The following is a 25,236-nucleotide window of genomic DNA, read 5'->3' on the forward strand; positions in this document are numbered from 1 at the left end:
AAGTATTTTTTTTCCTTTTTCCTTTTCCCTTTTCCCTTTTCCCTTTTCCCTTTTTCCTTTTTCCTTTAACCTTTCTCCTCTTTCCTTTTCCCTTTTTCTTTTTACAGTTTTGTGTTAGTCTTGGCATTATCAAAAATGCAGAAGTTCAAACTGCCATCTCTCTTTTGTTTGGAGAATTCGTTATGGATTCCCTGATGTCTAATGAGGAGACAACCTCAATCTTATATGTTTCTATGGTTTTGTTTCTCTAAGTAACTTCTTATTTTCTTGACTCCTGTAAGAAATATATATATATATATATATATATGAGATCACTACCTCTCTAACAATGTACATGAAAATTATCAAGGGCTCTTAGTGGTTGTTGGGTGATACACACACACAGTATGACCATACAACAAGACATTCGCAGCAATGTAGCTAACAGGCTGTTCTCCCTCAAAAGTCTTTCAGAATTCTGCAGAGCCCAGGAACCTGAAAACCTTACTTCTCGGGTTCCTCATATCAAATTAATTAGGAAAAGTATTTGGAAGATAAGTTCTTATTTTTTGCCTTCATGTTAGCATTTCAAAACCTTCCCTAGAACCAGCTCTAGTGTTTTAAAGCAAATGCCATGTGGGAGGAGAGAAATAGTGCTGAGCAAGAGCAGGAACAGCACGGGACGGCCGTCTGCCAGGTTCTGCCTCGTCATCCTGAAATCCAGTTCTGCGGGAGCCGTGAGTCACTTTCATGGATATAAAAGTAGAAAGTTTACACAAACCCAAGGACTGCTATGGTCTTTTATTGCCGGTTCCCTGCTGGCTGCTAGCTCTAGCTTTTCTTGCCTGGTTTTCCATCTCATCCCTGGATTTTCTCAGTCCTCAATTGCTCAGTCATTTTCTGCTTTATCTCCACAGCCTTGCTAGTTTTGTCACTTGGGTTCTGCAAGCAAAACAAGCATGCTGACCTTAGGAGGAGAAAAAGGAGGGCGGGTAGATCATATCGTGTATCTGCCAAGTTCATACCTGCACAGTGACTGACCTGCCAAATAGAGCTTGGGTGTCTGGGGCTGACTATCCCAGACAGTCTCTGCTGCCCCCGAGGAGAAGCTGTTATCTCTCTGACAGGGTTTGGGAGAGAGGTGAGGAGGAGCAGGAGGGGAGTCTTCAAGCAGAAGAGAAAATGAGATGGGAGATTGTCTTGTCTCTGCGATTAATGGTCTTCACCAGCAAAAGTTAAGTCAAGTTCAGACAGGAATCCTATCTCTCGTTCAAGCATTAACAGACAGAAAGATAGAGAAAGAGAAAGAAAAGAAGAAGATAATTAATTTGGAATGGTTGTCTCTGGTCCTTATGTAATGAAGAGTCAATAGGTCCGGGGCCACATGCAGGTGGATCAGGCACTAGTGTGGGCAGTGTTGGTCAAACACTCATAAGAGATTAACAGACCCCAAATCTCTTACCTGGTCAGAGCAAAAGACCTGCCTACCCCAAAACTCAGCTCTGGATTTTCAGGATAAAATTATATAGTACAGAAGATACTGGTTCACAGCCTGTTTGACTTCAGAAACAGAAGGGTTTGGCCCTTGCTCATTGCCCTTTAACATAACAGTATAAAGCCTTTCTCTGCTTTTGGTAACTATTACAAATAAATACATGAAAAGGTCACATAGACTGTGACTCACGGTATAACTTTGATCATTGTGCAGAGTTTTGCTTTGTCATGGAAGTGAATGAGAATATTGCTCTTGGCCTTTTCTCTTTAAATTCATGAAGAAGTGTATGTAGATTTTCCTCTTCATCTGCAGAAGTGATTTAAATTAGCACAGTGGGAAAAAAAAGCATCCTGTGCAATGATGGTTTTACTGAACTACTGGGTCATATGATTTGCTTGCTGTATTTAGTGAGTTTTCTTTCAGGTTGCAAAGTATGGTAAAAAAGTCCTTTTATCTCTTATTGTTCTATGATTTATCTTGTCCTTCTGCCTGCTTCTTCCACAAAGTTATATGGTTCTACCTGCATAACATTCACCTGCAGCACATCAGCTAGTTATATCGCAGTGGTTTAGGACTTCTGATGAGGGTTAAATGGTAGGGTTAGGGATTTCTGCTTAGATATGTCTCTTGTTCATTTTTACACCTTCACTGACAAATTAGAGAGAAGGCACACAAAGGTCAACACACAGTCCAGAAAAAAGTCACCAGTGAACAATGCATTTAAAGTTTTCTAATGGTCCATAGGACTGATTTGTAGTCAGCAATTTCATTAAGAAATGGTAGGTGGTTGCATATTAAGCTAAGTGGAGGTCATAAAAATTTCTGCCATACCATGGCTGCTCATTAGCCCTTGTGAAATAAATACAGTTTGATCCACCCACAATGTTGTTTCTTACTCCAGGTTATCTACCTGGGAAAGGTATCTAAAGAATAAGGCTGCCAAAACTAGAGCAGATTTGGAGAACAGTGTTACAAAATGACTCATAAACATGATCCATCTATGTATGCTGTTATTTAGAAAATAATTTCCTTTTGGGGGGGAGGGAACTATAATGACATGTGACCAAAAGTCCAGTCATCTTGGTAACCTGTCTCCAAAACTGGCTGAAAACATGTAAGTAGGAATAAGAACAGGAATCCTTCTTCCCCACAGTAGTCTCTCAGTTTCCAAAAATCACTATCACACTGATCTAAAAAAAGAAAGGTATGGTATGCCTAAGTGAGAAATTCTGAAAAAAATTTAAAAGGTCACAGTTAGCTAAGTTTAGATGTGCTGTGCTGTAAGAGTAGCAGAAAGAATGGCAATTTATCAGGAAATATCGCATTGATCTGCAATTCTATACTTCTGACTACAAATCATAAGAAATAAACAAACAAAGAAAAACAAAATAAAAAACAAAAAAGAAAGAGAGAAAGAGAGAAAGAGAGAGAGAAAGAGAGAAAGAGAGAAAGAGAGAAAGAGAGAAAGAGAGAAAGAGAGAAAGAGAGAGAGAAAGAAAGAAAGAAAGAAAGAAAGAAAGAAAGAAAGAAAGAAAGAAAGAAAGAAAGAAAGAAAGAAAGAAAGAAAGAAGGAAGGAAGGAAGGAAAGAAAAAGAAAGAGAAAGAAAGAAAGAAAGAAAGAAAGAAAGAAAGAAAGAAAGAAAGAAAGAAAGAAAGAAAGAAAGAAAGAAAGAAAGAAAGAAAGAAAGAAAGAAGGAAGGAAGGAAAGAAAAAGAAAGAAAGAAAGAAAGAAAGGAAGAAAGGAAGAAAGAAAGAAAGAAAGGAAGAAAGAAGAAAGAAAGAAAGAAAGAAAGAAAGAAAGAAAGAAAGAAAGAAAGAAAGAAAGAAAGAAAGAAAGAAGAAAGAAAGAAAGAAAGAAAGAAAGAAAGAAAGAAAGAAAGAAAGAAAGAAAGAAAGAAAGAAAGAAAGAAAGAAAGAAAGAAAGAAAGAAAGAAAAAGAAAGAAAGAGAAAAGAAAGAAGAAGAGTCTGTTTGAGGAAGCCTGCTTGGGATTAGGCATTTGTAACATTTCTATAGGCACATCTCCCCTACAGGTCCCCCATCCTACAACTCACTTCAACAACCAGAAGGTGATGCCCGAGTGCCTGCTGGACTTTGAGCATCATCCCCTTGTGCTTGCAGAGAAGTTAGTTTCAAGCCAGCAAGTACATCTCCATAAAAAAAAAAATAAAAAAATAATCTTTATTTTTATTAATGTAACCACCGTCCTGTGGCCTCCTTTCTGAAGCTTGCTGCTGAGTCTTTCAAGAGCTGTAAACATCCGGATGTCTCTCGTCTTGACTGAGAGAGCTTCCTGAAGTTTTCTTAGCTTGCTCTTCTGTGGTTCACAGCTCTGACGTGAAACATCTTTCAGTGGAAAAGAGAGTCACTTCATGTGATCAGCAGGCCAAAATATTGAGGATCATTAGGCAGCCCGGCACAAGAGGATTGTTTTGAGGAACACAGGACAAATGGAGGGCACGGTGATGGCCATTTCTGCTCTGGCATATCCTAAATCCTGACTGCCTGAATAATTTACTCTTATGCAGAGATTCCTTGGTGAGAGGACAAAACAAGATCTAATAATGTTTCTCTTATGCAAGTCTCAACAAAATCATAGCTCTTGCTTGCCAAATAATGAGGCTGCTGTTCTTCCTTCTTTTTTCTGAAGGCTTTGTATGAATTTTTGCAGTCTTGGGTTATTGCCCTGGGGAACAGACTATAATTTGAGTGACTGAACATACTGTCTTTGTTTTGACTTTGAACAGGGTCAGTTCTAAATAAATTATGAATAACAAGAAAAATGCAGCAAACAAACACGGAAGCCTCCATGTGACCAGCCCAGACAAGAGCAGGCCTTTTGTATCCAAGCAATTTTTGCAGTGGGAAGTAGATCTGCTCACATTTGCAAACAGCAGTTAAAAATCCTGGTGACGACTGTAAGCTGCACGTTCTTATCATGCTGATGGCTTATGTGCTTCCTTACCCTTTCCGTGAAGGGCTTTCTCAGAAAGAAGCCCCAGTGTGTGGTAAGAAGGTCATACAAGATCAGATGAAGAAGACACTGTGAGGCTTTAGCATGGGTGGGCCATCAGAACGACCTACGCAGAAGAGCAGAGGGTCTGTGAAGGGTAATGGGACATTCAGGCCACCACAGATGAATGTCCCCATTGGAGGGGTGGGCAGAAAATGGAGAGCTGGGGCTAAGGGCAAACGTCCTCCGAGTGACAATTGGCAGTAGGGTCTCTGGCAGTTGTGTGGGCACTGGGCTGCCCACTCAGGGAGACAGACTCACTTTTTCCAGCTGGCACACATGGATAATTTGCGGCTTGCCATCATTCCACATATGTTGGTTGGTCCTAATTCCCCCCTCATTAATCAGCTGGAGAAGAGCTGCACAGAGAGGAGTGCTTCTCTTGTTTTCTGCAACACACATTTTCTGCCACTACAGTATGTGTGCCCACAAAACAGGACATGCAGGCTGCGCGTTTCCTCCAGGAAGGGACGGAGACAAAGATGTAGTTCCATATATGCTGTGGTCACTTTGAGGGAAAGTTTCCCAACTTCCCTCCTCCAGTTTCATACCAAGCCCAGAAACTTGCAGGACTCCAGCAGACTGAGCATCTCCAGCAATGTCATGGCTGCAAATGCTTCTGGAACTGATGGTTAACATGAACAGATGTTTAGGTAATTAAAACAAAACAAACCAAAAAAAACCCTCTAGTATAAAATAAATATTTATTTATTAACTTTGGTCAGGGATGACAAATTTCTAGTTAATAAGAGCTTTATCCCTGCTTTATGGTTTAGAACCGGTCTAATTAAAGTTCAGTCTTTTTCTGATTTAAACTGAATCCTCTGCTGTAAATCCTAACACGTAAGCAATGTGCTTATATGTGAGAATGAATGAGTAGGCTGGAAATATAAATATACCAAGGAGAAAAAGAAAAAAGTAAAATAATAAGGTAAAAATTATTTAAATGACAAACAGTAAGCAATACTCTGTTTTACATAAGATAGGTAAGAAAAACACATCGATTATAATTTTTAACTTAGTTATATCTCCTTGATAACTATAAAAGTGTTTGTAGCTGCCTGATGATACTGTGGGAAAACATCTACATTTCAGCAGTGTTATCTTCTTCGTCTGTTCCTATGACTTCTGTGTACTGCTGTTGTGACAACAGATCAGTTACAGCTATTCTAGTTTCCAACTGATTTGGGATTAATGGGTCATTTTAAGGCCTTCTCTAAATCAAGTGCATGCTCCACATAAATTATATGTGAGTCAGGGTGTTTTGTTTTCTAAAGAAGTAAAGACAATGTTTTCTAAACCAATATATTGCTATAGATGTTCAGCCTCATTTTGCCTTATTTGTTCTTTTTCCAATGGAAAGCGGAGAAAAATGTAGTGCACGATACTGTACAAACTTTCTCTGTTTAGCTGTGTGGTGTTAATATTTTATTCCAGTTCTTTTCAGTGTATAAACTTGGAGCTCAGTGAGGTAAATGGGAAAGCTGGAATTCACAAACATAGCTGCAAATCCCATCAGCAGTTAAAGACAACAGGTCTGAAACACTCTCCAGTGTGTATGAAATCCGCTGCACAAACACAAAGTAGTCGCTCTGGGTTAAATAACATTTACAACTTAGATGTAAGAATACTTACAGAAATTATTCCATTTAAGCAAGTTCATCTTTTCCAGAAAGACCCTACTGAATCACTTGAAACTTTATGTCTGACAGAGGAGAGAGAAACCAGCCAAGAGTGGCTCCAAACAGCCAAGATGTCTTGGTCAATTGCAAGAGCTGGGTTGTGACAACAGAAGGGGATGTTACGTGGCAACTGAGGAAAAGCAGGAACATGTTTAGCTTCCAGCAGCACTAAAATAAACAGGTAAGAGTGCTTGCCTGGATGGTGATATGTCTGTTTCACACCACAAGTACTATCTGGGATATCTAAACAAATTCCCAGCACATGTTCTTCCAGCCATCCTTCCTCTCCCACATCCATGACTGGGGCTAAGTCAGGCATATAAGCAACCTTATTCCAGCCACTGTAGCACGGCCACCAGTGGGAAGAAACCCAGTCATTTTTTAAAATTAACTATCAGTCCCAGAAACTCAGTAGTGGACACTGCAGTGGAATTTAATGGGTTTCACTACATGGATGCGACCTGCACTGTCTTGGTAGGAGCGAGTTCTCTATTCCATCCTGATGTGTGGAGGCAACTTCTTGTGATAACTCAAATCTCATCTGCTTCACAACAAAGTCCATAGTTCCATATTTTTCTGGGAAAAAAAAGAAAAAGAAAAAGAAAAAGAAAAAGAAAAAGAAAAAGAAAAAGAAAAAGAAAAAGAAAAAGAAAAAGAAAAAGAAAAAGAAAAAGAAAAAGAAAAAGAAAAAGAAAAAGAAAAAGAAAAAGAAAAAGAAAAAGAAAAAGAAAAAGAAAAAGAAAAAGAAAAAGAAAAAGAAAAAGAAAAAGAAAAAGAAAAAGAAAAAGAAAAAGAAAAAGAAAAAGAAAAAGAAAAAGAAAAAGAAAAAGAAAAAGAAAAAGAAAAAGAAAAAGAAAAGATAGTAGTTTCTTCCAAAAGATTTGCTCTTACTCAGAGACACCTAATGATGGCAAATGCAGCATCTTCTTTTGTAGCTTGTTCCAGCAACTAAGTCTCACAGCTGAAAATGTCTGTCACGGTTTCTGATTTGAATTCACTTGGATTTACCTTCCATATATATATATATGTATATTTTCTCACACAGGAAATTACACAGAAATTGAACCTCCCTTCAGTCTGTTTTTAAGAACTAACGGATTATTCCTGTCTCTGAGTACAAGGCAGTTTTTCCAGCCTTCAGTTCATCTTGGTAGCTCTTCACTGCAGGCTCCATAGCCTTTCAAGTCCCTCTGAAAATCAGGACACCAGAATTACTTGCTGGTATCTATGTTGAAAACAGAGCTAAATTTAATTCACTGCTCTTCTGATTATATGCCCAGGACCTAGGCTGCTGGCACTGCCCCAGGTGACTGTGCTGCTCCTTGTCCGGTGTCACCTCTCGAGCTGCCGTAGGGAGTTGATATTCCTGAGGATACCATTGCCCACCCAATGGGGATGGCCTGTTTTTTGTCTAGCTGTGGTTCTTTGATGTCTGTGGTTCTTTGATGCCTGTGGCATCACAGCACGTTTTGGCTGCGATGCCATACCTGATGGAGGATATGCCCTCCTATTTCTCCTTCTGTCAAGCTTCTTTATCATGCAGACTGGTAATCTTGCCAAAAAAGAGGAAATCAGACTTTTTTATGAACAGATTGATTTTTTCATAAAGCCATGTGGATCAGCATTAAACTCTCCGCCTTTGCTCCTTCTTTCGTTTTCCAGGTCTTTTGTTATTTTCCGTTTGCTAATGTCTGATGTCAGGCTCAACAGCCGAAGTTAGTCCGCTGCTGACACAGAATCAGCATGTTCCCACAGTTCTGGGATATGCATGGTGCTCCAAGATCTCTACACAATTATTATCAGAAAAAGGGCATTCTGCTTTTTCACTAACACCAACACAAACTCTCACTAAATTACCATCTTTGTCATCTCCCTCTAGCAGTTGGCTGGTATCACGATAAGTATTTTGCTCCTGGTAGAACTACAATTCCTCCAGCAGTCTGTAAGCCTGATGGGAGACAGGCTGTACTGCTTCTGAGCACAGAGCCAGCCAGCACAGCACCCTGCCACCAGCAGTGCCCAAAAGCAATTGCTGAGGAAAGCTGATAAGGTCAGGTGAATAGCTCCACGTGCTCTGCTGGCATCTGGCCAGTATACTTGTATTTTCTCCTGTTTTGCTACACAGCATATTTTCTAATTTGTATTACTTGTCTTTACATTCCCTACATTCACTTTTATGTATGTATACATAGATGTATACACTCTCACGAGCTCCCCCTTTCACTATTAAGAAGCACATAGTTTAGCCAAATCTCTCTTACTTGCAGAAGAGTTACTTTTTAGCCATGGCTAAGAAAATTTTGGATATGCCACTTCAGTACCTCTTGATGTTTCTTCCCTGTACTGACCTAGCTAAGGGAATCCAAATCCCACTGTAACACAGCTGATTAAATGTCTTCCATTGCTAGCTTGCTCAGGGAGCACAATCAAACAATCTCCTGTTTTCCTCCCTGTTGATTCACTATTGGTTGATGCTTGCCTGAACGTGAGCCAGCAGTGTGCCCAGGTGGCCAAGAAGGCCAACAGCATCCTGGCTTGTATCAGGAATAGTGCAGCCAGCAGGACCAGGGAGGTGATCAACCCCCTGTACTCTGCTCTGGTGAGGCCGCACCTCGAGTGCTGTGCTCAGCTTTGGGCCCCTCACTACAAGAAAGACACCGAGGCCCTGGAGCGTGTCCAGAGAAGGGCTACGAAGCTGGTGAAGGGCCTGGACCATAAGTCCTGTGAGGAGCAGCTGAGGGAACTGGGGTTGTTTGGTCTCCAGAAGAGGAGGCTCAGGGGAGACCTCATTGCTTTCTCCAGCTCCCTGAAAGGAAGGTGTGGGGAGCTGGGTGTTGGCTTCTTCTCACAGGTAACTAGTGACAGGACAAGAGGGAATGGCCTCAAGTTGCACCAGGGGAGGTTCAGATTGGAAATGAGGAGACATTTCTTCTCAGAAAGAGCAGTCAGGCATTGGGACAGGTTGCCCAGGGAGGTGGTGGGGTCACCGTCCCTGGGGGTGTTCAAGGAGAGGTTGGGCCTGGTGCTTAGGGACATGGTTTAGTCGGTGACATTGGTGGTAGGGGGGTGGTTGGACCAGGTGATCTTGGAGGGCTTTTCCAACCTTAATGATTCTGTGATTGTGTGATATTGTTCAAGTCCTTAGAGCAATTTTTCAACAGCGTTGTGGAATACATTTAGAAGGTAGATCCATTAATGTCTTGACTATATAGAAGTCTCTGCAAAAGGAAAAAGATGACTAACAGATAACAGGAATACTGTTTACTTTATACACTGCGATAATCTAATTAAAAGCATCATTTACTATATATTCGTAGGCCAAACGTGCATGATGTAGAGAGCAAGAGAGAGTACCTTAGAAGGGTTTGTCATTTGGTGAGTGCAATGTACAAGAGCATGTGTCATTCATTTAATTTAATGTATGATAACAACTCCTTAACATGATTAGCGCTTCTCTAATTATGATTGACGTGAGAAATAGTTCATCAGTCTTTCCACATACGCAGCTTCCATTGATTGTTAAAATGGAAAAGCAAACACATTTGACAGTCACCAGCCCAGCATTTTGGAAAGTTCCAGAGTCTCTTCCAGCAACGTCCCAGTAAATCTCTAACTGTGTCTGACATAAGTGGCTTTACTGCTATTCCTTTTTTTTTTTTCCTTTTTTTTTTTTTTCTTTTAAAGCTGGTGACATTTGGCTCTTGTGTTGACACGGTCTCCAACAGGTGGCTTTAGCTGTACAGTTACCAAGTGACAGTAGTGACAGCAATAATCTGCTCCTGTACATGAAATATATGGGGTATGACAGAGTCAAAGGACACCATAAAGTACAAGGGAAAGATATACAGATAAGCTGTGGTCAGTTTTCTTTTTCTGTGTTTTTTTTTTTTTTTTCTGATGAGCTTATCTGATCTCTTCTCTTCTCGTAAAAAGTCCTATTTTTCCCATTCTCTGACTCCAGCCTTTGCCTAAGGGTATTCAGAAGGCAAACACTGTGCATATTTTTTTCTAAAAATTCCAGGAGCTGCAAGACAAGGGTTTGATATAGAATGCCTTTTCTCTCTTAAAAAATAACCCTTCGGTGCTCTTCAAAACTTGCAACATTTTTTTTTATTTTTTTTTTTTGGTGTACATGATGTACAAAATGCAGCTGTACAACAGTATCATCATACAGGACCTGGATTTTTTTTTAAGTTAAATCAATCCTTTATAGGAGAAGGAGCGGACTTTCACTTGTGTTGGGTTGCTGACAGCCTGAGGAGTGTGTCACAGACATTGGCTTGACTCCCTAGACACTGAAGTGAGCTGCAGAGCCCCCAGCCTGGCTCCAGGCTGGGGTCATTTCTTCCCTGTCAAAAGGCTCCAAAATGAAATCTTCATCCTCAGCCAGCAGAGAGGGCTGGAAACTGGTACCTGCGGTCTGAGACTTCAAAATTGTGCTGGGGAAAGGGGAGGAAGGGAGGTGAGGGACAGGATGAAAAACCCAAATGTGAACCTGCCTCTTTGTAGGCTTGCAAGTCTTTTTTTTTTCTTTTCTTTTTCTTTCAGGGCTTGCAAACCCAAAGGTTAGCTTCTGTAACCACAGTGATAATTATATAACAGAGCATTTATAAGTGTGTGCTTATACTCTTATGGGCATTTCTTTAGCAGTATAAAAAGCCTTTAGACCATCCCTAGATGGTAGTGTCTGTTCAGACCAAAACCCTTCTTTAACACCATGCTTTCTCTGTGACATCTAGACCCAGATACCTGGCTGAATGCACAAGTTATTGGTGAACGAGGTGGAATAGGGGACTACAGAGTATGAAAGGAGAAGCAGATCTGCCCTCTTGTGTAAAAGGCACCTACTGCACCTTTTTTTCTTGAATCTGAAATTAATTTACTCCTTGTGAAAATACGTGAGGAAACTATGGGAATGTTTTGAGCATTTTAACCTTACCATGAAGTGAAAAAATGAGAAAAGAAAGGATGAAGGCTGACATTCACACTTTAAAGGTGATTTATATCTATGAATTAGTTTGTAAACCTAAAGGTTTATAAATAGACTAATGTGTGTAGTTTGGACATGAGAAGCTACTCTAAATACTTAGGCTATCAGACTTGAAACTGTGAAAATATGAGTAGTACAAAAACTCTGAGAGAGATAAATCTAATTACCAGGGAAACTCAACCAGCTGCAAATTATTACCCATTTAAAGTAAGCTGCTTTTTTTTTTTTTTAATAGGTGAACAAAATAGCTTGAGCATTTTCATTTCAGTCATCACAGCAGTAAAGGCTTTGAGATGAGATTTGGGCTGAGGCAAGCATATTTTGCCAGTCTTAATTAAACCAGAAAGGGACACAGGGCAGCTGACTTCATTGGGTTGGTAAGGTCAAGCTGAGTTTCTCTGTCCTCCTCCCTACAGCTGTTTTCTTCAGAAACTTCAAGGCCATCAGTTCTCTTAGACCTTCACCTTCCCAAATCCCATGTATTAAGCACTTCTAAAAAAATACTAACCCTTGAAAGCTTATCTGGACAGCAATATCAAAAGATTAGACTCTTGGGGAAAAAAAAAAAAAAGGAAATAGAAAAAAAAGAAAAAGAGAAAAAAAAGAAAAAAAGAAAAAGAGGAAAAAAGAAGAAGATAAAAGAAAAAAAGAAAAAAGAATAAAGAGAAAAAGGGAAAAAGAAAAGAGAAAAGAGAAAGAAAAAAAGAAAAAAAAATAGAAAAAAGAAAAGAGAAAGGAGAAAAGAAAAACAAGAAAAAAGAAAAAAAAGGAAAAAAAGAAAATAAAAGAAAAAGAGGAAAAAGAAAAAAGAAAAAAGGAAAAAGACCAGGCAGCACTGTAGAAGAAGCTTTTAGTATACCATGAATTTACAGCTTAATAGGGCAATTTGGTGTGAAATCTGGATGCAGTTTTTAAACATAGGCCACAGCAAAAAGTTTATTTACAATTTGTCTCTTCTCATCCAGTAATACCCTTGGTCTGATGGCATCACTTTTTCTCTTCTTTGCAATGAAAAAACAATTACAGCTTGGGCCTGAGGATATAGTAATATGCAACAAAATGAATAAACTCTGCAACAGATAAGAATTCTATCATCCATAGAAGTGATAAATGCTCTTTAAGTATTTTTTCATACAGTTTTCACACTTCTCTTTCTCCAGAGTCTGTTGTAAGTGGCCCAGAGAAATAAGCCATATAGTGATCTCACAAGAACTAGACTACTTTCCTCTGCAGCAAAATTACACCAACAATACATGTGACTCACTAGACTGTTTCTAGTATAATTTCATTATGAAAACCCTCCTTATTCCCCCCTTTTCTCCAGGACACGCATGAATAAAAAAAGTGAATAAAGTAAATTTTCTGCCAATGAAATGAAAACAATTACTGTTCTGGTTTCTTCTTCTCTGTTGATGGTCAACTGACTTGTTATCATGTTAATTTGATTATTACAGACTTGGGAGTCTGTGTGTTGTTTTTTTGTTTTGTTTGTTTGTTTTTTCTTTTTTTCTTTTTCTTATTAAACTACATAGTCTCTGTCTAACATTTCAGGCTGCAGTTTGAAATGTCAGTGATCTTGAAGCTCTGTTTCATCTTTGTTAGGGCCATACTTTCTGTGCTGTGTGACCAGCAAAGGGACAGTTTAACAGGCTACAAAAGGATATGTCAGGGCAGACTGAGAGAAGGGCAGATCAAATGTTTTCATAGAATCATAGAATCAAAGAATAGCTTGGTTTGGAAGGGACCTTAAAGATCATCTAGTTCCAACCCCCTGCCATGGGTAGGGATGCCACCCACTAGATCAGGTTGCCCAAAGCCTGGCCATGAACCCCTCAAGGGATGGGGCATCTACAGCTTCTCTGGGCAGCCTGTGCCAGGGCCTCACCACACTCTGTTAACCAGTTCTCATTAAAAGAAAGGCCTAAATAAATATCCCTTATAAGTAGTCTTTACACAAAATATTCAAATACTTTGCTTTTTCATATATGTAAATGTATGTATGTATATGTAATCTCAGGTTTACTTACACATCCATAGAGAAAGTTACAAAAATGCAAAAGAAGCAGAACAAAGAACTATTATGCAAAAGAACTATTCACAGAGTCACAGAATCACAGAATCACAGAATCACAGAATGGCTGACGTTGGAAGGGACCTCTGGAGGTCATCTAGTCCAACCTCTCTGCTGAGCAGGGTCACCTAGAGCACGTTGCACAGGATGGCATCCAGGTGGGTTTTGAATATCTCCAGAGAAGGAGACCCCACAACCTCTCTGGGCAACCTGTCCCAGTGCTCTGTCACCCTCACAGTAAAGAAGTGCCCCCTCATATTGAACTGGAACCTCTTGTGCTTCATTTTGTGCCTGTTGCCTGCCGTCCTGTCGCTGGGCACCGCTGAAAAGAGACCGGCTCCATCCTCTCCACACCCTCCCCTCAGATATTTATACACATTAATGGTGTCTCCCCTCAGTCTTCTCTTTTCCAGGTTAAACAGGCCCAATTCTTTCAGCCTGTCCTCATACGACAACATGCATAAACTGGCCCCCAAAGAGGGGACCATTTGACTGCTGGGGAACCGAAAGCATGAGAAGATGCCTTCTGGCCCTTCTGCCATCAGCCCTCAGCAGCACCACAGCCCCAGGACTCTCAGAGAAGCCAAGACATCCTCGAGAGGTCTTTGGGCCATCACAGCACCGCCCCTGTTGCTTGCTATTTCTGCAGAGGTGTCTGTCTCCCTTGCAGTCATTTCACCGTGGATGCTTTTAGTGTAACTTTGAACTTGTATATTTTAAAAATGGGAGGAATTTGCAATAGAGTCAGCACATGGCAATATCTGGATGATTAATAGCCAGCAGAGGTTAATGTCCCTTAGCTTCCTCACAGGCCATCAACCCCTAGAGCTGATCATTAATTGCCTGAAATAGCCTATGCCATGGTCATTAGGGCTTAATTATTCAGATAAAATGAATAATATCAATTCTAGGACTTCGGTTTTCAGAAATGGAGAACTCCATCTCTTTTCTTTCTCAGGCAGATTGCAGGCACATTCTACATTCAGTCCAGTATTTTTTTTCTCCCTGCTTTAATAAATGATGCTTCATGCCTGTTGAGCTTTCATAAAGGTAAGGACATTTCTTACCTATTGAATAGCATATAGAACAGACAAATAACCAGCTTATATTCAGTTATTGTCGCATGACTGAACAAATACCCACAGAAATCAATCACAGCAAGTAATAAATGAACAAACTGGAACTTATAGGAAGAGCTAAACTCAAACTGCTGAGCAGATGCAGAATATGACACGGCCCTGCTTTCTGGTCCCCAGCCACTCTGAGGGGCACTTTGAGCTCAGACAGCTGAGTTTCCTTTCCTGGAGGCCAAAAAGCTGGGGGAAACTGTGCTTCATTAAGGTACCTAACTCGTACCACCCAAACCCTCACTACCCAATGTTCCTTGACAAGTGTGTCTACACAACCGTGGTGACCTCCAGCAGATCCCTGCTGTAGATATGGCAGGCACCCAATATCCCAGGTGTACCTCTTTCCTTCCCAGGACAAAAGTCTACATGGAGTCTTTGCGAATCTGAAGCAAAATGTATGTGTACTTTTTGTTAGTTCCAAGGAAAGGTATCTGACCTCAAAACTGCAGAAGCAAAAAGTGCCAAATTCATCCCATCCCAACTGATACTATGTGCAAGAAATGATCCTTCCAGCATGGATGCCTACACAATAGTGGCCCAGAATTCCCTCCTGGGCATGTTTTGTCTGGTGAAACTCTGTGGCCAGCAAAGTGGAAAAGATCACACTTGTCAGTCATAGCAGTTTCTTCTGCTTCGAAGATCAGTGAATTCGTTAGTTTGTAGAGTCAGGAGAAAAAAGGCACCAGCAGCCAGTCCAAGCATGACGGTTCATTATCAAAGGTTCAGAGAGGTTTGGATCCAAGGTTTTGATACACTTCATCAAAGATCACTTCCCAGCTGTTAATTTTCATATCCCAGTGCATGCTTAGGTTTCTGAAGCTTGTTCTAACTGTGGTATAGTTCAGAGTACTGAAATTATTTGTAAGCTAATTTTCTGTTGCAAGGTATGTTTATTACTTTGTTTACATTCATTCAAAACCGAAAGCATATGACAGGTCTGTATGCCTTACATCTGGCAGCTCTTTTGCCAAGGCAGATTGGCAGACCAAGATTTTAGTTTAGGAAAACGTGTGGGGAAAACTTCCCATCTGATTAAAACAATGGTCATCATCTCCTCAGCTGCTTCTTTACGAAAAACATTTTGAGAACATGTCTCTGTTCCTGTTCATGTACACATACAAGCCACGGGTTGACAACGGGTGTGTTTCAGGGTCTGTGTTCAAAGCATGCTGCTGTTGCGTCTTTGGGGGAAATCAGCCTCGTGTGCATAAGAACGCCTTATAAATTAGTCAAAGAGTCCGGCATGCACGTAGTGACCTGCAGGATTTCATGATCTGCTTCTCAGTATAGCATTTTCTTCAGATTCTTCTGGACAGAGTCGGATATTAGCCTCTCACATTTCAGTACACAGATAAATGCCATGTGAGGTTGTCAAGGAAAGATAAGAACAAGAAAACAAAAATGCTAGGGAATGGATGCAACATGGACGTGTTTGCATTGGTAAATTAAACAGCAACAAGATGTGAGCCTGAGCACTATTCCTTTAGGTGACCGTGCAGCTTGTCAGTAGCATTTTCCCTAAAGTGTTTTGGCCAAGACAGCCAGCAATCCTCTACACAGTGGCTGGGAACAATTCAGAGGTTAGGATGTGCAGGGACAGTCCCAGCAGGAGTCCAGACATGGCCACACTGGGGATTTTTGAAAGGAGGAAGGAGAGGTCATGGCTTCTAGCTGGCTGGATATGAGGATACACTACCACTTTGCTTCCAAGCTGGAATCAGTCCCTTTTCCATTTTGCATTAAGTGTAGACATAGTTTATGGGTCTAAAAATTGTGAGATTTGTAATCTTAGTCCTTTGAGAGATTTGTTGCATGACTTCCAGTTCATCACTGGGTTTGCACTAACTGGGATCCTTGTTTGCAGACAACTGTCTTCTATTAGATCAGTGCTGCTCCGGAACAACCATGCATGTGTTAGTGCATTGAAAATTATAAGAAAAATGCACAAAATGTTAGCTAGCTCTTTGGGTGTTGAAGATGTTAAAATTAAGTCAAGTCTGAAAGGTGTACATATAGCATTTGATTTACCTGGTAATGAAAGTAAGTTTCCTGCAGGGTTTGTCAACAGCCCACAGTTGAAGACAAGAAATGGACAAGGTTGTAGTGAAGGTGATTTCTGGGGAGGGCCCAAAGCTGTGAGGGAAGGTGTCAAGATCCAGGTGCTGTATTTCCCTGCTGCCTCCTGGCTGCCAGAGACACCACAGCTGCAGGGAAGCCTTCCCGTCACTCTGCGCCCTGGTTTCTTACCAGTTACTCAAAAACTTCTGCACCACCGCCAGGGAAGACCAAATATTAAAACTCCTTGCTTGTTTTTTGGTCTGTTATTATTTTCATTTTAGTTCCTCACCAGTGACAGAAACAAAGTCCCTGGTTCAGAGTTCACTGACAAAATGAAGAGGCAATGCAGAAAGCAGGAGGAAATGGATGAATGGAGAGGAGGATAAGAAGAACGTCCTGCATCCCTTTGGTTACATCCTCTGACAGCTCTCTTATGTACATATATCCCCCACGTACATCTTGAAGATCCAGTGTATGTGTTATTGCTACCATATTACTGCGCTACCTGTCAGATCCATGACAGATATGAGCTTCAGAGGGGAGACGGCAAGAATACAAAAAACTTTTTTCATGCATTGCAGAGCTGCAAAAGGGGAGGCAGCAGAATGAGAGAAGTAAACAGAGAATGAAATGATGCTAGTGGCTTTATGGGGGATAGAGGGGTGGGAAGGGAAGACCAGAAGGGTATTTGCAGAGGCAGGACTACATAGGGTCTTGATAGTGGAATAGAGATGTCTGAAATTTTTAAGTCGTGTGGTTCAGGGAACACAGGGTGGGAACACAAAGGGGCAGACAGACGGTGTGTTCAGTCTGAAGGAAGCTGGTCCTTTTCCAGAGAGGGGTCAGCAACTAAGAAATTATTTTTTCCAAATGTGTTCATTCCTTTCTAATAAATATGCTACTGGGAATTCCCAATGACTATGGGATTATGGAGGTGCTTCTGGCAGCTTCATTTGTATTTACCATAATTCTCTCTCCTTGTCGCACAGTTCAGCCTCGCACAACTCATCTTGGTGCTGCTCCAAGGAGAGCTAAAACCATAAATCTGGAGATGAGGTGGTAGCACCACAGCTTGGATCCTATCGAAGATGGGATCATCCAAAAGGCAGCATCCGACATCCTCCAATGTGCCACTTCACAGGACGGGACAGGGGCCGGCATGCCAGGCAGGCACGTGTCACCCATGCTCTGATAGGTCCCGATCGGTGGCACGATGCCCTGCAACAGCCTGGTATCCCGACGTCTCCCATGCCTTAGGACACCTCATTTCAGCCCTCTCTCCTAATCGTGTGCTGTTCCTTGCATCAAGCGAAAAGAAATTTGACAGTACAGATGAAACAGAAAAAACTTTCAGGCTTCCACTTTCTCCACTGAATTAATCATCTCTGGCAGATTTGTGGCTTCCTCTGACCCTCAAGTTTTACTGTCTGCTAGCACATCAGGCACTGATTTTCCTCTTTCTTTCCCCTACAGGAAGCATTACAATGATCTTTCTCAAAGCTGACAGCGGCAGGGCTGATTTCCAGTAAAAGGGCACCATACTTAGCTGCACAGGGTAAGTGAGGTTAGGGAAATAGGTACATGGGAATAATGACAGCACAGAGGGCAGCAGACTTGCAGTATGTTTATACAGTTACATGCAACCAGTTCAGACACTAACATTTTTATTTTTTTTTTCTTTGCTCACAGGAAAAAAATAAATATATATATATCTCTACTTGCTCTGTTTTCTCTCTGTGAGCACTTTCCTATTCTCCTTAACCTCTGTGTTGCAGTGCAGCTAGACTGTGTACACGTAGATATGCTCCCTACCCTGGGGAAGATCCAAGATAAGCAGAGAAGTGACACACAAATGGCAAGGGGGAGAGAGCGATCTAATCGACTAGCCGCAAGCTTGGTAGGGTGAGATAGGAAAAGCACACAGAGCAAAGGGAAGCAGGTTTCTGCTGGGATGTGTGCGCTTCTCTCCCCCTTCTCCTGCTTGCCCTTGTCTTTTCACTCACTTCTCCCTCGTGCCCTTCTCCGTGCTTCCCAGGCTGAGATGGTGCTAGGCTTGGGGGAGGTATTGCTGATGCGGGACTTGTGCAGGTTTTGGCTGGTTTGCCTGTTTTTTTGTTTCATTTGCTGCCTGCCTCTCCTCACTGCCTTCAGCCTGGCACAGCAACGTTGGCTGCTTCTTGCTGAAATTGGCTCCCCTCCTTTCTTGCTGTCTGGTGAATACCTAACACCTGCCGGTGGTCTTTGGATTTTAGCATTTCCGTATGTCCTCCATATTGCATGTAAAGGTGTAAAAAAGGGCCTTTTTCCCCTCCTCTCCTTTCCTCACCCTTAAAGCTCTTTTCAGGTGCCATATCTGAACCCGGCAACACCAAATCGTTTCCTGTGTTCTCACTTCACTGTGTAGCTCATCCGTGGGTGGGGTGAGAGAAGACACAGCTAGAAGTAATTCCCCGTACTGAAACATTTTGTTTTCACACTTTGGATTCCACCTCAGCCTGTTTTTCAAACTTCCTTTTTCTAAAACATTAAAGCTTAAGACAGAAGCTGAGCACCTTTGCTTCAGAACAAAGCAAGCATTTCACATCATAAACTGCAAACTCTTTTTCTGTCCATTCCATCCATCTGGAAAATCATTTGGAGAGGTAGGAACAGCCTCAGGGCTTCTCATCTCTTACCTCTACTCCAGGCTCTCGGTACAGTAAGAGATCTCAAAGGTTTGACATGAATGCAGTGAACTTCCTCTACCAAGAATATCTTGGCTTTGGAAGTGTGAGACAGTGGATAGACAGGCACTTGGCTGGGCATCTCTACTCTTCTGATCCTTGTTTCCATCCTCCTTGCTTACCGCCAGTCCTGAGAAGAGCTGTCAGACTGCAGCTACCCATTTCACACCTCTCTGGGACATCTAGGACAGGGGCACTGGAGCTGTGTGTTCATCCCTGGCTCTCACCCAGATCGTCTGTGCACACTTGGACGAGTCCTCAGATCCTCCAGCACTCCACCCCACACTTAGCAGAGCTGATTTCTTCTCTCTCCAGGACTTCTCCTGTGTAACTACTGTAAATCTTTCAATCCAGATTCATGGACTACCTTCACACATGGGAATCGAATGGCTGATAAATGGCTCATCCCAGTCATTGTCTCCATTTGTGATCCCTAGGAGGCCTGGAGATAAGCCTACCAGGGGATAGATAGATATGGGGTGGGATGTACTGGTCTGGGCACGAGTCTGAGCTGCTGTGCCCCTTCTCCAAGTCCATGGCAGCTGGTGTAAAGGTGTAGAAGCTGGGGCATGTATGGTACAACAAGCCAAAAAATAAAAATAAAAATACATGTACATTAGACAGAGTGACTTCAGATTTGGACTGCCTTCAAGCAAATGTGTGAAATGCGGTGTAGATTTTACATCCATCTGTTGAGAGGACTTTGTCTGCTACCCGTAATGAAACTCTTCTCAACCACAATTAAATTGCTTGGCCTTGGAATAAATTGCACATTCTCTGAGTTCTCGGGGAAGAAAATGTATCTGCAGCTGCAGCTGCGCGGACGTGCCTTTCTGATACCACATCACACTAAAGGAGCTGTTTACCTTCTTAGGGCACGGATAATAAAGGATAAAGATTTCTAAATCAACTTTTGAAAAGACTACTTCAAAAACACCCCAGCCTCATTAATTCAAACCCAGTGAGCTCGAAAAGGCCAATTTTGCTGACCCGTCTCAAAAAAAAAGCCCTGAGATTTAAGCAAAGGAAAGATCCCAGTGAAGTCAGTGGGCTTAAAATTAAGGACAGGCTGGTGGGATCTGTACACGAGGCTAAAAGTAGGCTGACATGCTTTGTCAGGATGAAGTCCTGCTGTCAGACCCATTGACGTGACCCGATTTCTTTGCAGGACTCTGCAGGGGAAACATGCTCTCCTGCAGCTCATCCCCTCCCTTCCATTTCATTAATCCTAGCTCTCCCACATCGGACTTCATAGGGAAAGGATTTTGAAGTACTGCTGAGGGTCTAGGAAGCCAAACCTCATTTTGCAGTGCAGTTCAAGAGGAGGTTGTCGATTCAAGCAAAAATCCCTGCTGTGTGATTTTCCACACAGTTTGAGGACTGTGATGGAGACGGAGACTTGCCTTCTCCTGTTCTCCATCAGAGAACGATCTTACCCCTGCGGGGTGTAGGATAACTGCCCCACAGGGAGAGGCAGCTCAAGCAGGGGTGAAATCCTAGCTTTTTTTGTCCTCAGAGTGGCATGGCAGAGATAAAGCTTGAGACTTAAAATCCACCACACAACAGACACACGGCTGCTCACCTCCAGAGCCTGGGCAGGAGCAGGGCAGCAGCCACAGCTGGTGCAAGGAAGTAAAGCTCTTTGGTTCTTGCTTTTGCCTGGCAGCTGGCTGAAAACAGGACTAGACTGCAGGAATTCCTGTCCTATACCCAGCCCTGGCTTTGTTATGCAGATGTGTGCGTGTTACCCGATTTCCATTCGCCACAACTTCCTCCTCGCTAATGCGCAGTTAATATTTATAAATACTTAATGAATGCACAGTTTATGTGTATACACTTCACTGTGGATCTGCAGATTAGTTAACCAAGCTATGGCCAGATTCTCCCTTGCCTACAGATTTATATGGCTGAAAAAGGATCACAGCTTACCTGGTGCAAAGTACTCAGGAAATGAGGATTTAATTGAATTTTATAAACAAGGTCTTCAATGCTAATATATATATATATTATTTTGAGTACTTTTCTTTAGAGAAGGAGGATTGGTAAAATAAAACACCATGTAAAATGCAGAATAAGGACACTCACTGGAGGGTGAGCACTCCAGAAGAGGGTGAGCGCAGATACTCGTGCCCCTGAGTGTGCCTCTGCCCATCACGTTGTTTGCACGACTGTGTTCATTCAATCAACTGAACATCACGTAAGGATGTACTTAAGGTAAATTCAGTGCTGGGTAACAATCCATCCACATCAAATCTGATTCTTAGCAGGAAACCACCGAGGCTGCCTGCTTTTTCCATGCCCCTTATTTCTCAAAGTAATGGGCTTGCAGAGCCCCCTCTAACCACCAGAGGTCAGAAGCAAAACATCGCAGCCCCGCCACTGAGCCCTGATTTCCTCAATCGGTGTCCCGGAGAGGGTGAAGCGGAAAATCAGCAAAAATACTGCTTCATTCACAATGAGGAAAATGAAGACCGTATTATAAAGGATCCCGAGCAATTCAGAGGGAAGGAGGCAAGTTTTGCGATGCGACCCTCAGCCTGCAAGCGGGGGAGCTGGGAGACGGGCAGGGAGATGTGCTCTGCACCCTTTGCTGAATATAACACGGATTTGTTGACGTTTGTTGTCCTTTTGTGTTTGCTTATTCATGAAAGCTAATGCAGGAAACTTCCTGTGTTTTTCAAGAATGTGTGCAGAACCTAAAAGCCCCATCAAAACCTGCGTGCATATTCAGAAAAGGCACTTGCCTGAAATTGTGCTTTTACTATTTGCAAGCACATTTCTGGAATACTAAAAAAGCATCTGAGCAATGAAGAGGGGGGATTTTCCCAGCCATAAAGCCTGGATCAGCTCACGGACAAGAAACAAGACCACATGATCTCACTGATCAGCTGTAAGACGGGAAAATTGGGAAGGCTGCAGAAAGCCCAGGGTGAAAATCGGCTCAGGTATCCACACCATAAACCTTTAAACAGTTATTAAAGTCAAGAACTGCAAACTGCGTGCAGATTGTTTGCAAAAGGCAATGTGCCTTATCAGACAAATTACTCATGACATAACACCATCTCCTCTTCTTGCCCCTTTGACCACTGTTGCAGGCAATGTATGTTGGAAAAGAAAGGGTCAAGGTTGCTAAAACAAAATGATAATTTTTTATTTTTATTTTTTAAATTCAGGAAGTGTCAAGCCAAGCAGCTGTGCGGCAGAGAAAGTACCTGGTTCTGCTGTAAAGCAGCACCATGTCCTGGCTGGAGCTCTGCGCACTGTCACTTACTGGTGGCCAGGATTAGTCATCTCCTGCGAGGGATACACATGAGGAGATGGAAATAGCATTAGAGGAGAGGGAAATAGCATTAGACATAGAAAGAATGACACTAATGAGCCAGAATGTCCCGATTCCCTCTACGGTTCTACAGCTCTACAACACACGTACTTTCAATATAAGCATAAAGGAGTAATTATATTCATATTTTGAAAAACAAGTTGCTCTGAGAAAGCTCCGTAGCCTGTTTTTACTGAGACATAAGGTTCTTGAATAAAATGAGGTTTATTTTTCAGAATTGGTAAAACACATTTCTGAGCAATGACTAAAAGTGTGCTTCATCTTGCAGTGAGTTATTACTTACCCCTCTGAAAGAGAAGTTTATTACAGAAATCCTGACAGCTCATTAACCACCTTACTAAGGAACTGTTGTGCTGTAATAAAACTCGCATCACTCCATCTTCACAGCAAAAGAAAAGATAAAATGAGCAGATTGTTTACATATTGCCTTCGATCAACAATCACAGAGACACAGGCCCCCAAGACTCAGCTTCGTGCTGCAGTGGGGTTGCGATGGGGCCCAGGAAATGAATGCCTTCTGCAGAGAAAGGCCACCCCACCAGGGCTCCTCCTTACTTGCCTCACTGAGGACCAGGTGCTGGAGTTAGCTATGCATTTTATCTGACCTTGGTGGGCTGGTGCCAAGGAGCACTTGTTACACGCACTAGGTTTGATTCCTGTAGCACTCAGCCACCTCCTTCAAGGCCTTCTCAAGCACTCCCATTGACTAACATTTCATCCTACCTCCTTCTAGGGGGCTGATGGTGTGCAGAAAAGCACAAGTCCATCTTCTGCTGCCCTAAAGCAGCTGTTTTTATTTTCTTTATTTTTCTTTCTTTCTGATGACCTTCAAGATCATCAAGTCCAACCATCTGCCTGACCTACTGAGTCCCATCACAACACCTGACAGCTTCAACCTTCCCCTTTTGTTGAACCTGTTCCTAAAAATCTAACATAAAAGAGGCTCAGCAACTTCTGCAGGTTCTAGGATTTAACTACACCTTTGCTGATGCAAATCAGGCCAATTATCTTGCATTCTTTTCTTAGCAGACAGAGGAAGTTTGATCTCCCTCGTTTTTATTATAACCTTTGATGAGCTGGGTGACTGGTTCCTGCCCTCCCTCACCCCTATCCTCCAATCTTCTCCAGAATAAGCACAGCAAAATCCCTGAATTTATGCACAAGTAATATGTTATAACTCCCCTATCATATTTCATTTTCTCTTTAGGTCTCTCTGCAGCTTGTCATTATCTGTCTTTAAAGTGTCCTCAGCCCTGGCCAGAGGAACACCCTAGCCGAGGCCTTATCATTATGAATCAGAGCATGTTAAATAGTTCTGATGCCTTGCACATGACATTCCTGCCAGAAGATCCAAGAATGGGAGTTGCCTTTTCTGCAGCAACATCACACACACATTTTTAGTTTGTGAATCACAGCAACTGCCAAATTCTTCCACTGCACTGCTGACTTACTGTTAGCTCTCCATTGTGTATTTCTGTATTTGAATCTAATGGCTAAAGGAAGTATTTTGCATTTCTTTTTACTGAGACCCTACAAGCCTTGAGTCACTTCTCCAGCCTGTCAAGATCATTTTAAATGTTATCCCTGTCCTCTGAAGTATTTGCATTCTTTTCCAGCTTTCTGTCACCTATAAATGACAGAAAAATATTTTCTGTTCCATTTTGCAGGTTTCCTAACAAGACCAAATCTAAGGTAAATCTCCACTGAATATCATTTGAAATGCATCCCAATTTGACAAAAATAAAACCTCAGTGTATGTGTCCACCTATGAGCTAGGTGTCTAAACATCTGTCACAGGCAGTGGAGGCTGGAGACCTATTTTTCTCATCCTTGAGTAAACACGGCATGGTCAGGTGAATTCATCTCCAGGCTCCCTTGGTTGCATTGGCTAATTGCTCTGATCGGTTGCCCAGAAGTACTCATACCATGATGCCCTCAGAGCAGCCTTATGAGGCTGGCAGGTCCGACACAGGATGTATGGGAGGTCCATCTGGCTTTGAAGTGGTAGCTGAAGGTCAGCCAGGAGGCATGCAGCTGGCACAAGACACTTTTATGTGGGCAAATGCAGTGAGGCCTAGATCTCACTGCAAAGGAAACAGAAAATTAGCTTATGTGTGGACACCTCCGTAGTAAAAAGAGAAATCTCTCTGCATGAACCACAAATCTGAAGCTGCATCTTGTCCTACCTATCTTCATTTTTGCTTAGGGGAATGCCATACAGAGCAGTCTGAAAAGCTGTATGAAAATCAAAGCAAATCAAGTTTCTTATCACTTAGGCCAATTATTTTCTCAAAGACTGGAATTAGATTGGTTTCACATGATTCCTTTTGATAACTCCACAATCTCTGGTTTTCGATCACCATATTATCCATTAGGTGCTTCTGTGGTGTTCACTTAACAAGCTCTAAGCATCACTGTTATATTCCCTGAGCTCTAATTTTTAGGACTCTTCCAAACCTGTTAAAAACATGCACCACATTTGCCATTCTACAGTTCTCTCAGCTGTCCCATAAGGTCTTGAAAATAATTGTTAGAGACTCGAAAATTTCTTCAGCTAGCCCTACAAGTTTTCCAGCATCTTTCACTGGGTGTTACCAATATGAATACCTTTATTTACCTAAATGCTGTTTAATCTCTACTTTTGCAAGTTCATCCTGATTTTTTCCCCATTATTGAAATTAATTGTGGTAAGAATCTAGGTCTAGTTAACCTCTTTTTGTGATGACTGAAGCTGCTGAATACTTTGTCCATTGTTG

The 25,236-nt window shown here is 41.9% G+C and overlaps 2 long non-coding RNA genes across 4 annotated transcripts in view; one reads left to right on the forward strand and one right to left on the reverse strand.

Moving 5' to 3' along the window:
• The window catches only part of LOC308199031, a 177,442-nt gene that overhangs the window by 73,959 nt on the left and 78,247 nt on the right, over positions 1 to 25,236 (reverse strand). The window lies entirely within an intron of this gene.
• Positions 455 to 24,111, forward strand: LOC308199028. 3 transcript variants are annotated; one of them, XR_013954350.1, is made up of 4 exons: positions 455 to 716; positions 4,221 to 6,349; positions 16,699 to 16,963; positions 17,407 to 24,111. It is a non-coding gene; the product is annotated as an uncharacterized lncRNA (long non-coding RNA). The 3 variants fall into 3 exon arrangements; XR_013954351.1 differs by having other exon boundaries at positions 6,159 to 6,349; positions 17,407 to 24,108; XR_013954352.1 differs by having other exon boundaries at positions 6,199 to 6,349; positions 17,407 to 24,108.

This window comes from Anser brachyrhynchus (genome assembly GCF_964034855.1).
Source record: "Anser brachyrhynchus genome assembly, chromosome: 1".
In the NCBI taxonomy this organism is placed as follows: Eukaryota; Metazoa; Chordata; class Aves; order Anseriformes; family Anatidae; genus Anser; species Anser brachyrhynchus.